The sequence below is a fragment of the Neomonachus schauinslandi genome, chromosome 5 (genome assembly GCF_002201575.2).
Source record: "Neomonachus schauinslandi chromosome 5, ASM220157v2, whole genome shotgun sequence".
Taxonomy (NCBI): domain Eukaryota; kingdom Metazoa; phylum Chordata; class Mammalia; order Carnivora; family Phocidae; genus Neomonachus; species Neomonachus schauinslandi.
This window is the reverse complement of record NC_058407.1, coordinates 117,236,303-117,246,504: the sequence shown is the minus strand read 5'-3', so window position 1 is coordinate 117,246,504 and position 10,202 is coordinate 117,236,303.

Here is a 10,202-nt window from a genome sequence, read left to right as displayed (position 1 = left end):
GTAATAGATGCATATTTGGGAGCTCACAGGGGAAATGGCAGGGGCCAAAGCAAGGAGAGGATTGGCAGGTATGGTTAGGATATAATTCTGCAGGCAAATCATGGGAAAAAATGTTGCAAAGCTTAGTGTATGAAATATTAAAATACCAGGGTTTTTTGTTTGTTTTGTTTTTGTTTTAAGCAGGCTCCACTTCCAGCATGGAGCCCAACATGGGGTTTGAACTCATGACCCTGAGCTCAAGACCCGAGCTGAAATCAAGAGTCGGCCGCTTAACTGACCGAGCCACCTAGGCACCCCAAAAATATGAGTTATTTTTTAAAGAGAGTCATAGATAACAATTGAAATTAATGAGCCATTGTTGATCACAGAACAGTATATCTTGAGGGTGGTACTCAGTAAGTATTTTTAAATGACTCGAATGACAGATTATTAGATAAAACAAAATAATCTGAATGGCTCCTTGGAATCGTGCCAGAAGGTCAACTTAGGTGGTCTGTGAGTACTTGCTTTTGGGTATGAGATGTGGGGTTTCTTTTTTTTTTTTAATTTAATTTTATTATGTTATGTTAGTCACCATACATCATTAGTTTTTGATGTACTGATCCATGATTCATTGTTTTCGTATAACACCCAGTGCTCCATGCAGTACATGCCCTCTTTAATACCCATCACCAGGCTAACCCATCCCTCCACCCCCCTTCCCTCTAAAACCCTCAGTTTGTTTCTTGGAGTCCATAGTTTCTTCATGGTTCATCTCCCTCTCTGATTTCCCCCCCTTCATTTTTCCCTTCCTTCTCCTAAGTCCTCCATGCTATTCCTTATGTTCCACAAATAAGTGAAACCATATGATAATTGACTGTCTCTGCTTGACTTATTTCACTTAGCATAATCTCCTCCAGTCCCATCCATGTTGATGTAAAAGTTGGGTATTCATTCTCTCTGATGGCTGAGTAATATTCCATTGTATATATGGACCACATCTTCTTTATCCATTCATCTTTTGAAGGGCATCTAGGCTCTTTCCACAGTTTGGCTATTGTGGACATTGCTGCTATGAACATTGGGGTGCATATGGCCCTTATTTTCACTACATCTGTGTCTTTGGGGTAAATACCCTGTAGTGCAATTGTTGGGTCATAGGGTAGCTCTATTTTTAATTTTTTGAGGCACCTCCACACTGTTTTCCAAAGTGGCTATACCAACTTGTATTCCCACCAATACTGTAAGAGGGTTCCCCTTTCTCCACAACCTCTCCAACATTTGTTGTTTCTTGCCTTGTCAATTTTTGCCATTCTAACTGGTGTAAGGTGGTATCTCAATGTAGTTTTGATTTGAATTTCCCTGATGGCTAATGATGATGAATATTTTTTCATGTGTCTGTTAGTCATTTTATGTCTTCTTTTGAGAAGTGTCTGTTTTTGAGAAGTGTCTGTTTATGTCTTCTGCCCATTTTTTAAAAAGATTTTTATTTATTTATTTGAGAGAGAGAGAATGAGAGACAGAGAGCATGAGAGGGAGGAGGGTCAGAGGGAGAAGCAGACTCCCAGCCGAGCAGGGAGCCCGATGCGGGACTCGATCCTGGGACTCCAGGATCATGACCTGAGCCGAAGCAGTCGCTTAACCAACTGAGCCACCCAGGCGCCTGTCTTCTGCCCATTTTTTGACTTGATTGTTTTTTGGGTGTTGAGTTTGAGAAGTTCTTTATAGATCTTAGAAATCTGTGCTTTGTCTGTGGTGTCATTTGCAAATATCTTCTCCCATTCTGTGGGTTGCCTCTTTGTTTTGTTGACTGTTTCCTTTGCTGTGCAGAAGCTTTTTATCTTGATGAAGTCCCAAAAGTTCATTTTTGCTTTTGCTTCACTAGCCTTTGGAGATGTATCTTGAAAGAAGTTGCTGTGGCCGATGTCGAAGAGGTGACTGCCTATGTTCTCCTCTAGCATTTTGATGGATTCCTGTCTCACATTGAGGTCTTTCATCCATTTTGAGCTTATCTTTGTGTATGGTGTTAGAGAACGGTCGAGTTTCATTCTTCTGTATATAGCTGTCCAATTTTCCCAGCACCATTTATTGAAGAGACTTTTTTCCATTGCATATTTTTTTCTGCTTTATCAAAGATTATTTCTCCATAGAGTTGAGGGTCCATATCTGGGCTCTCTATTCTGTTCCATTGGTCTATATGTCTGTTTTTGGGTCAGTACCATGCTGTCTTGGTGATCACTGCTTTGTAATATAGCTTGAAATCAGGCAACATGATGCCCCCAGGTTTGTTTTTCTTTTTCAAAATTTCCTTAGCGATTCAGGGTCTTTTCTGACCTAGTGGGATTTATCCCTGGTATGCAAGGGTGGTTCAACATTCACAAATCAATCAATGTGATAGAACACATTAATAAGAGGAGAGAGAAGAACCATATGGTCCTCTCAATTGATGCAGAAAAAGCATTTGACACTATACAGAATCCTTTCCCGATGAAAACTCTTCAGAGTATAGAGATAGAGGGAACATTCTTCAAGTTCATAAAATCCATCTATGAAAAACCCACAGCAAATATCATCGTCAATGGGGAAAAGATGAGAGCCTTTCCCTTAAGATCAGGAACACGACAAGGATGCCCACTCTCACCACTACTGTTCAACATAGTACTAGAAGTCCTGGCAACAGCAATCACACAACAAAAAGAAATAAAAGGTATTCAAATTGGCAAAGACAAAGTCAAACTCTCTCTCTTCACAGATGACATGATACCTTATGTGGAAAACCCAAAAGACTCCACCCCCAAATTACTAGAACTCACACAGCAATTCAGTAATGTGGCAGGATACAAAATCGATGCACAGAAATCAGTTGCTTTCTTATACACTAACAGTGCAACTGTAGAAAGAGAAATGAGAGAAACAACTCCATTTACAATAGCTCCAAAAACCATAAGATGCCTCAGAATAAACCTAACCAAAGAGGTAAAGGATCTATACTCTAGGAACTGCAGAACACTCATGAGAGAAATTGAAGAAGACACAAAGAGACGGAAGAACATTCCATGCTCATGGATCGGAAGAATAAACATTGTTAAAATGTCTGTGCTGCCCAGAGCAGTCTATACCTTCAATGCCATCCCGATCAAAGTTCCAATGACATTTTTCAAAGTGCTGGAACAAACAATCCTAAAATTTGTATGGAATCAGAGATGTGGGGTTTCTTAAGCATACAGTTTAATAGATATGAATGAAAAAAGCAAAGTACTGCAAAGTCCGAAGACAATTCTCTGAACATAGTTCAGCCTTCTTAGTACACTGCTAGGTGGAAGAACAGGACCAGGGCTCCACCTCTGTTGTCTGTGTTTCTAATGGATGCAATCCATTATTGCTCTCCTCTAGGAAGCTTCCCTTGACCTGTCTGCCTTTTAGCTTTCTCCTTAGCGCCCCCATTACCCCTTATAGAATTCTATCATCATACCTGCAATTCTTTTTTCCAAGCGAAAATAGAGTATCAATATCTTCTTGTATTTTACAAAGTCCTCATTTTAAATATGCACACAATCCACAAATAGCATTAAGAAGAAATCACAAATCCCCTGACATCCCACTGGTAGTCATTATTAACTAGACCTCTCTCCCACAACAGACAGGAGGTTTTTGAAAGCAGTGACCATTTGTCCTTAAATTTGTATCCAAGGTGCTTCTAACATTATAGTTGCCCAATTAGTGTTTAGTGATGGAATGAATGAGTGTATGATCAACTTTGCTGAACTCCGGATATGCAGAGAATAATTAGATCCATTGATTGCCCTCGAGGAACTTGTAGTCAGTGGGAGAAAAAACAATGAAATAAGTGAAATTCTGGGAAATAGGACCAGAGTGCTATGGGGTCAGCTCAGACATAGTGATCATTTCTGCCTGGCAGGGCAAAACAGACAGGACATTGAAGCTGGTTCTCTATGATGAATTGTGTTTTGCCAAATTAAAAACAAAGAAAATATCTGAGATGATGTTTAAGAGTGGATATGAAAAAAGACACAGAACTGTTATGAGCACAGCATGCTCCAGTCTGGTGTGGAGAGAATGTAGGGCTCCAGGGAAGGGGAATTGAACGGTAAGGCAATTAGCATTTGTGAAACACTTACGTGCCTGGTCCTAGGTACTTTGTTTCATTAACTCTCCTGCAAGAATGCTGTGAGGTAGCAACGCAGCACTTGGAAGACAGTTACCAGGTATGGATGAGGAGGTGCTAGAGGGGGTAAGCCCATTTTGCAAAGGGCCTCGAAGGTTATTCAGTCAGGGTTAAATAAGATTTTATGTGGAGAAATGATATAATCAGTATCATTTTTTAGTTTATAACCACCTTAACAAGACATACTGTTTTTTCATCACCATTAGTGATCAAGTTCACAATTCCCCTCCCACAAATTGAGTCCCCAGTATCTCATATCTAGAAGCAGAGCTTAATGTTATTTCATTTATTATTTTTTTACAGATCAGAGATATCTTTGACAACACTGTGCCTATTTGCCTGGGTTCCAGACCTGTTTATAGGACACCCGATAAATACTTATTTTAACATTTCACTTTTTAAGCATCTTCTCACTTTTAGGCTCTTCTTTTATGAACTCCCCTCATTTTATCTGGGACCTGTTACTTGTGTTTCAAATTGAACGAGTCCAAATGCTATTTCTTTTCGATTATATTCATTCATCATCACAGGAATCTTACTCAAAGCCTTCATATTCCATAATTCTCTTTACAGTGCAGCTTTGATTCTACTTTTCTGTTGTTCTTTTGTCTCTGCATCCAAACACCACCCTGTGTCATCTATTACAGAGATTATTATGACTTATCATCATCGGCGTGTTTAATTCTAACTGCATCTGTGAACTCATGGACCGCTAACCTTCATAATAAGAAATTTCTCTGCCTTACTGTTTGCTTTGCTTTCTTTCTTTTCTATGTTGTTGCTCCAAGCTGAAGATCTGCTTATCTTTACAAGGCATCTGTCTTTATTGCTCATGTCTTCTATTTACTTACTGACTTGTTATCTAACTCTCAGGAACAAACTGATTCTAATGGACTCACACTGCTCTTCTCTTCCTTGTAGGTGGCCACTAAGAGGATGTGAGATCAAATTTTTTCATGCAATTATCAAATGAATAGACAAAAGGATATAAAACATCTGGACTTTGGCGTAAGCATTTGGTAGCATACGCATTAGAGAAATGGAAATGAATTCCTTTAGTTATTGATACCATGAAATGGATCTCAGATAGGACTGTAAACAACGGAGAGCTTAAAATCAAGCAGCATGTGGTTGAATGATTGTGGTTTAGATTAGCAGACCTGGTAGAGTTTAAGGTCAAACCCAGCTTTGTTTAACATGTCCGTAAATAATCTAGAAGACTTCGATTTTAAAAACCCTTTAATTAGGTGTTTAGGTGAATTCAAGCTGGGAGGTGTTACACATGATATAAGAAAAAGAACTAGAAGAGATAGAATGATAAATGCTCCTTCCCCCATTCATCAGGAAAATAATAAAATGAGAGCTTAGTGTGAGAACAGTTTGAAGTCATTAAAAAGAAAAAAAACACACGTAAAGAAGAACAATGTTGCATGAGGCCACAGAGAGCAATCTGTAACACGGCATAGAAGCAACAATGGTCATTATTACATAGACGTCTCTTTAAAATAACTCTGATTTCTATCAAGGGTACATATAATTTGCTGACCTGATGATACAGAATCATGCATTTTTATATTTAATTTTATATTTATATATATATATTTATTTTATTTAAAAAATGTTTGCATTTCATATTTAATTTTTTGATCATTTTATTTTAAAAATTAACATATAGAAAAATTGATTTTGAGGGGAGTGAACAGTGTGGTGTGGGTTTTAACACACGTATAGATTCATGTAACCACCACCTCACTCAGGGGACAGAAGAGCTCCATCGTCCCTCAATACTTCCTTTTGCAACTCTCTTCCCACCCCAAACCTCCAGCATCTACTTAATGTCTTTGTTACTATACTTTTGCACCTTTTTGAAGGCGTCATATAAATGGAATTATATATAACTTTGTTGTTGTTCTTTGAGGCAGATATTTTTTATTGTGGTCAAAAACACATCACATAAAATTTACCATCTTAACCATTTTAAAGTGTAGACTAAGTAGTATTAATTATGGCCACATTGTTGCAAAATGTATCTCTCGAACTTTTTCATCTTGCAAAACCGGAACTCTATACCCACTGAACAATTCTCCTTTTCCCCCTCCCCAAAGGCCCTGGAAATTATCATTCTACTTTCTGTTTCTAAGAGTTTAACTATTTTAGATTCCTGATATAAGTGGCATCATGTAGTATTTGTCCTTCTGTGACTGGCTCATTTCACTTACCGTAATGTCCTCAAAGTTCATCCATGTTGTAGCATTTGACAGGATTTCCTTCCTTTTTTAAGGCTGAATAATAAATATTCCATTGTATGTCTATACTACATTTTCTTTATCTATCTGTTGATAGATTGCTTCCACTTCTTGGCTGTTGTGAATAATGTTGTAATGAACATGGGCATGCAAATATTTCTTAAAGATCCTGTTTCAATTCTTTTGTGTATATATCCAGAAGTGAGATTGCTATATTATATGGTAATTCCATTTTTAACTTTTTTGATAAACCTCTATACTGTTTTCCATAATGGCTGCACCACTTTATATCCTCATGAACAGTGCACAAGAATTCCAATTTCTCCTCATTCTCACTAACAATTGCTATTTGCTGTTTTGGTTTTTTTATATAATGGTCACCCTAATGAGCATAATGTGATCTCTCATTGTAGTTTTAATTTACATTTCCCTAATATTGAACATCTTTTCATATGCTTTTAGTCATTTGTATATCTTCTTTGAGAAACGTCTATTCAAGACCATTGTCCATTTTTAAATTAGGTTATTTGATCTTTTGTTGTTCAGTTGTAAGAGTTGTTTATATACTCTGGATATTAACCCTTTATCAGAAATACAGTTTGCAAACATTTTCTCCCATTCCATAAGTTGTCTTTTCATGCTGCTGATTGTTTCCTTTGCTGTGCACAAGTTTTTAGCTTTGAGGTTTTTTTTTTTTTCCTTTTGTTGCCATGTATGCTTTTGGTGTCATAACCAAGAAATCATTGCCAAATCCAATGTTATAAACTTTCCCCCTATATTTTCTCCTAGCAGTTTTAGGGTTTCAGGTCTTACATCTAGGTCTTTAATCCATTTTGAATTAATTCTGTATATGGTGTAAGGTAAGGATCCAACTTTTTTTTTTTTTTTTTTTTGCATGTAGCTATCCAGTTTTCCCAACACCATTTGTTGAAAAGACTGTCCTTTTCCTATTGTATAGCTTGGCACCTTTGTATATGGTCAACAGTGTTGTTCAAGTCCTCTGTTTCCTTACCGATTTTCTGTCCGGTGACTTATCCCCAACTGAAAGTAGGTATTGAGATTTCCTACTATTATTGTTTTCACCCTTCAATTCTGTAAATGTTTGTTTCATATATTTGGCTACTCTGCTGTTAACTGCCTAAATATTTATAGTTGTTATATCTCCCTGGTGAATTGAGCCTTTAACATGTTGTTCGAATATATACTCTATAATGTCCTTCTTTGTTTCTTGTGACAATTTTTGACTTGAGGTCTATTATGTCTGATATAAGTCAGATATGGCAACCTCTTCTACTTTTTGGTTACAATTTGCATAGAATATCTTTTTCCATCCTTTGACTTTCAGCCTATATCTGTCCTCATATCTAAAGTGTCTCTTGTAGGGGTCCTGGGTGGCTCAGTTGGTTAAGCATCTGCCTTCGGCTCAGGTCAGGATCCCAAGGTCCTGGGATCAAACCCCACATTGGGCTCCTTGCTCAGCAGGGAGTCTGCTTCTCCCTCTGCCCCTCACCCTGCTCATGCTCTCTTTCTCACTCTCTCTCTCAAATAAATAAACAAAATCTTTTTAAAAAATAAAGTGTCTCTTCGAACCATGAGAGACGATGGACTCTGAAAAACAAACTGAGGGTTCTAGAGGGGAGGGGGGTGGGAGGATGGGTTAGCTTGTTGATGGGGATTAAAGAGGGCACGTTCTACATGGAGCACTGGGTGTTATGCACAAACAATGAATCATGGAACACTACATCAAAAACTAATGATGTAATGTATGGTGATTAACATAACAATAAAAAATTAAAAAAATAAAGTGTCTCTTGTAGACAGCATGTAATTGGATTTTATTTTTTTATAGACTCAGCTACTCTATGTCTTTTGATTGGGGAGTTTACTCCATTTACATTTAGAGTAATTATTATTTTATTTTATTTTATTTTATTTTTTTAAAATGTTTTATTTATTTATTCATGAGAGTCAGAGAGAGAGAGAGAGAGAGAGAGAGGCAGAGGCAGAGGGAGAAGCAGGCTCCCCGCCCAGCAGGGAGCCCGATGCGGGACTCGATCCTGGGACTCCAGGATCATGACCTGAGCTGAAGGCAGTCGCTTAACCAACTGAGCCACCCAGGCGCCCTAGAGTAATTATTGGTAAAGAAGCATTTAATATTACCATTTTGTTTATTGTTTTTTAAATGCCTTGCAGTTATTTTTCCCCTGTTTTCCTCTCTTGCTGCCTTCCTTTGTGTTTTGTTAATTTGTTCCTTTTTGGTGACATGCTTTTTTTTTTTTAAAGATTTTATTTATTTATTTGAGAGAGAGAATGAGAGACAGCACGAGAGGGAAGAGGGTCAGAGGGAGAAGCAGACCCCCCGCTGAGCAGGGAGCCCGATGTGGGACTTGATCCTGGGACTCCAGGATCATGACCTGAGCCGAAGGCAGTCGCTTAACCAACTGAGCCACCCAGGCGCCCTTGGTGACATGTTTTGATTCCTTCTTATTTTATGTTGTGCATCTTTTTTAGGTATCTTCTTTGTGGTTACCATGAGATTACACAGAATATCTTATAACAAGCTATTTCAAATTGATAACAGCTTAACTTCAATCACATATAAAAACTATTCCTTTATATCCATCCCTGGCCACTCTCTGTTATTGATGTCACAAATGACATCTTTTTATATTTGTCTCCCTTAACAAGTTTTTAGTTATAGTTATTTTTATGCTTTCCTCTTCTAAATTCTATACCTAACTTGAAAATGATTTACACACCATCATAACAGTAATATAGGATTCCGTATTTGTCTACATATTTACCGTTACCAGAGAGTTTATATTTTCATATGCTTTCATGTTGCTGTCTAGCATCCTTTAGTTTCAGCTTGAAAAAGTCCCTTTAGCAATTCTTGTAAGGCAGGTCTAGTGGTGATGAACTCCCTCAGCTATTTTTTTTTTAAGATTGATTGATTGATTGATTTTGGAGTGGGAAGGCAGAGGCAGAAGGAGAGGGGAAGCAGACTCCCGCTCAATCCCATAATCCTGAGATCATGACCTTGAGCTTAAACCAAGAGTCAGACACCCAGCCGACTGAGCAACCCAGGCGCCCAAGCTATTGTTTCTTTTAAAAAGACTTTTTTTTAGAGCAGTTTAAGGTTAACAACAAAGCTGAGAGGGTGATACAGAGATTTCCCACATAGCCACTTCCACACCCTACATACATAGCCTCCCCCATTATCAGCATCACTCACTAGAATGGTGTATTTGCTACCAAGAATGAACCTATATCAACACATCATAATCATGCAAAGTATATAGTTTACCTTAGGGTTCACGCTTGGTGCTGTACGTTATATGGGTTTGGACAAATGTATAATGACATATATTCATAATTAAAATATCATACAGAGTATTTTCACTGCCCTAAAAAATCTCTGTGCTCTATTCATCCTCCCACTCCAGCAACCACTGATATTTTCATTGTCTTTATAGTTTTGCTTTTTCCAGAATATCATATAGTTGAAATCATACAATATGTGTCAGATTGACTTCTTTTACTTAATGATATGCATTTAAGAGTTTTCCATGTCTTTTCATGGCCCAATAGCTCATTTGTTTTTAGCACTATATACTATTTCATTTACTGAGTGTACTAGAGTCTACTTATTCATTCACCTACTGAAGGACATTTTGGTTGCTTCCAAGTTATAGCAAGTATAAATAAAGCTATTATAAACATCTATGTGCAGGGATTTTTGTGGGCATGTTTGCGACCTCTTTGGTACATCCCAAGGATCATATGGTAAG